The 4,216-nt window shown below is 46.1% G+C and overlaps 1 non-coding gene across 1 annotated transcript; it reads right to left on the minus strand.

Moving 5' to 3' along the window:
- Nucleotides 1–2,402: 2,402 nt before the first annotated feature.
- Nucleotides 2,403–2,508, minus strand: LOC113247520 (U6 spliceosomal RNA). The gene has a single exon (XR_003313279.1). It is a non-coding gene; the product is annotated as a U6 spliceosomal RNA (small nuclear RNA).
- Between the last annotated feature and the right edge of the window lie 1,708 nt (nt 2,509–4,216).

The following is a 4,216-nucleotide window of genomic DNA, read 5'->3' on the forward strand; positions in this document are numbered from 1 at the left end:
GCTTGCTCGATCATAAGTTATACCATGAGAAGAAGACAAGCACAAGGGCGTTCAAACTATTCTTGATAAGTTTTTTACAAAGAAATAGGACATTCTTGGGGCGCCTGGGTGGCACAGCGGTTAAGCGTCTGCCTTCGGCTCAGGGCGTGATCCCGGCGTTATGGGATCGAGCCCCACATCAGGCTCTTCCGCTATGAGCCTGCTTCTTCCTCTCCCATTCCCCCTGCTTGTGTTCCCTCTCTCGCTGGCTGTCTCTATCTCTGTCGAATAAATAAATAAAATCTTTAAAAAAAAAAAAAAAAGAAATAGGACATTCTGATACCCAATGTTTCCAATGTTTTAAATTACAGTATGATTAATAGATATTAGTTTTACTATTTTTTATTTCCCACTTACGGCTGATAGTAAGACAGATTTTAACAATTTTGAAAGGTCCTGGAACAAATATAACTTTTCCCCATTGATTGTTCAGACTACTTTGAATGGTTTCAGCTTGCACAAGTCATTTTTAGATCCCACACTTGTGTGCAATTCCAAGACTGTACTTCAAATGAGGTAAGAGGCAGCCCTCTTCCCTCTACTCTCAAACATGATCAATTGATACATTTGATGCATCTGGGCATAGGACTAAGCAGGATTTGACTATTTTTGGTCCTGTGCTCTCCATTTTTGCCCAAACACCCACTTATTAGTGTCGCTCTGCAAACTTGTTAAACCTGGAACTGGGCCTTGAGCCACCAAAAGCCATCAAGTTACTCCCTTACTAAAAACCCTCCAGTGGCTTCCAATTGCATTAGAAATCCTTATCCTGGCTCTCAAGTTCTGCATGTATCTCCTTCCCAAGTCTCAGTCCTCATGCCATGGCATCCCCTGCCCAGCCCCCTCCCACCCTACCCCGCCCCTGAGGCGCCTTTCGGGTCCACAAACGCGTGGGCCTCTCACTGTGGCTCCTGCAGCTGCTGGAAGTTCTTCTCCATCATTACCCTCCTAAACCCTACTCATCTTTTAGGGCTTTGACTTCAGGCTTTATAGGTTAGGGCCCCTTTACGTGTCCTCACAAAAGCGCCTATACTATGCCTTTATAGCCCTTACTTATAACAGTGTCTGATAAACGATAAAATGGTTCTCCCTCCCGCAGGGCTATGTTAAAAATTTCTTGGATCTAAGCACTTTTGCCTTCGTGAGGCACTTCTTCATTAAAAAAATAATAATAAACATTAACTAATAGATTTTCGTGGGCCCTAAAACTTTCACTTTTTCCTCTGATATAAGAAAAAAAAATCAAAACACGTTCTTTGATCCTAAAGGGTCACTGTTTTCTTGACTTTACATGAAGTTCGAGCATTGTCCTGCCCCCTTCCCCCCCCCAAAGCGTCGACGGGCCTAGGCGCCGCTTCTACCGTGCCTGGCGGATTGGCAGCCCAGCCCCCAGGCCTGGGAACGCTTGCCCACCGAGTTGAGGTGGCGTCGCGATCCTCAGACACGTGTGTGGAGGAGGCGCTCGGGCCCGCGCTGTGTTAGAACCGGTGGGCGTCGGTGCTGTCCCGGCCCGGGCCGCCAAAACCTGCCTGAGGGCGGTCCGAACTCGGCCCAGGCCCACCCTGCGAGGCGCTCTCCTCCGCGCTCTCGGGCTTTCCTCCCGCTGAGGTCGTCCTCCCGCTGAGGCCCTCGGCACTCCTACTGCCCCGACGCAGGGAAAAGTGAGGCTATTCCGCCTTCCTTGGGAAGGCAGAGGCCCCATTACCTGGTCCTCTGGCTATCGGAGTGTGCCTGCGCCGCGGAAGGCGCCCCCGTCAGGCAGACCGCGGCTGCGCGGGGCTGCTCACTGCGCGCGCAGCCTCGGGGGCTGCCTCAGGGCCTATCTCAGGACCACAGTTTCCAAGTCTTTGGGCGCCAGGGAAATGGCCCTACTTTGGCCCTGAGGTAGAGTTTTATATCTCTGTTGAGAATGTTATGCTAAACTTGACACTTCCTTTTTAGCTAACTCCCAGCCCCATTTAAATATTCCAGTAACACCCCCCCTCAACATTCCAGTGGCATCCCCATTGTGTCCTTAGGTTTAACCTTTCTCTTCCACATCGTTCATTCACTTATTCAGTCGGTCACTCTTTTGTTCAATAAATACTTGTTGAGGGCACACTATGTGCCAGGCACTGTGATAGGATTGGTTTCAGTGGACATACAATGGTTCCAGCCCTCATGAAATTTATTCTTATTTTCAAGAAACTCTTTCAAGCCTTCAAACCTCTACATTCCAAAAGGGTCTGCCCGTTTCTACTCATGCTCATTCTCATTTGCTTGCTGTTGATTCCTACAGTCCCTTTGACAAAATTCAGTGGAGATAGGAGTGTCCTGCTGGCTTGCTGTATCAATCTCAAATGTCTGTTTTCCCTTCTAGACTAAGCAATTTGAATCCAGGAACTATGTTTTGTGTGTCTCTGCACAGGGGCCACACTAATCTTCTCTGTATCGTTACTATTTTAATATATGTGCTGCCCAAGCGAGCCCTAGAAACTGTATTTTAATCATCTTCTTACCTCTGGTACTTTAAAAATGGCTAGCACATAGTAGATCCTCCGTAACTATTGAATGCATAAATCAGAACGTGCACTTTAGAGAGATTACCCTGATGGCAATCTGAAAGGGAGAGATTGGAGGCAGATTTTGCTTTTTTTTTTTTTTTAATGAAACTATTGTATAGTCTAGGTGAGCAATAATAAAGTCCTGAACTATGATGATGATAATGGAAAGAAAAGGACAAACTTAAGTTATTTATGAGGCAGAATTAAGAGGACACAATGACTGTTTACATGTGGACATGGTAGCCAGCCTCCAGGATGGTCCCCTGCAATCCTTATATTCCACTCTTGTGTAGTCCCTACCCACAATGCATGAGAGTTGGCCTGTGGGACTGACAGAATATGGCAGAAATTATTATGCTTTACTTCTGAGGCTAGATTATAAAAGACATTGTGACTTTCACCTTGCTTTTTTGGGTCACTTGCTCTAAAGAAGTAACACTATATTCTGACATTCCAACAATCCCATGGAGAGGTCCATATGGAAAGGAATTGAGACTTATTGCCAATAGCTACTATCAACTTGCCAGGCATGGAATTAAGCCATCCTGGAAGTGGATCGTCCAACCCTAGTCAAACATTCAGATGACTGCAGCCCCATCCAATATCAGGACTATAAGCTCTTTTTATTTTTTTAAAGATTTTATTTATGTATTTGTCAGTGAGAGAGAGAGAGAGAGAGAGTTCACAAGCAGGGAGAGTGGCAGGCAGAGGGAGAAGCAGGCTCCCTCCTGAGCAAGGAGCACGACGCGGGACTGGATCCCAGGACTCTGGGATCATGACCTGAGCTGAAGGCAAATGCTTAACCAACTGAGCCACCCAGGCGTCCCAGGACTATAAGCTCTTGAGAGATAGGGAGCTAGACAGCTCAGCTTAGCTGTGGCTGAATTCCTGACACAGGGAAACTGGGAGAGATAATAAATGTGAGAGATAAAATGTTTATTGTTTTAAGCCACTGAATTTTGATGTTAATTTGTTAACATTTGTTACGTAGCCTAGATAACCAATGAGTGGGGGATGAAAGAGGATAAAGCAAAGACTACCTGCAAGGCTATAAATTGGAGTACTAAGTGCTTGAAGAAGGGGCAAGGAGGAATTGGGATGGGGAGATAGTGAGTTATTTTCAGGCCCTGTGTTTGTCTTGTCTGTAGGATATATCCATAGGTAGTCTTTCCCCCTCGCTCTCAAAGGCCTACTCATCCTTGAACACTCAGTTCAGTTGTCACTTCTGTGAAACCTTCATGATTTGCTCAGGCAAAACCTAAATCTTCTGAACATTTATTTCACATTATTATAGAAAACATAAATCACTTTGCATTGCAATGATCTATTTGCAGTTGTTAAATGCTTGCTAAAATAACACTTTTGAGAAATTTGGTGTGTGTACCCATTCCACACATATTTTCCCTATTAGTACAGATAACGGGCATTTGAGCTTTTGGAGCCCACCGAGCAAACCCGCCACTGGAAGACCCGGAGCCACACCTCCAGCGAGGCGCCAAAGTAGAACTCCCACCTATACCTAGGTCTAACTCCGCCTGTACCTGGGTTGGGCCGCTTCGTTCCTTAGCTCCGCCTCCTCCCAACTCCGATTGGCTGGAGAAGGAAATCGGCCCGACCATTAGTTCTTTCTTGAA

Source organism: Ursus arctos, unplaced genomic scaffold (genome assembly GCF_023065955.2).
Source record: "Ursus arctos isolate Adak ecotype North America unplaced genomic scaffold, UrsArc2.0 scaffold_8, whole genome shotgun sequence".
NCBI lineage: Eukaryota > Metazoa > Chordata > Mammalia > Carnivora > Ursidae > Ursus > Ursus arctos.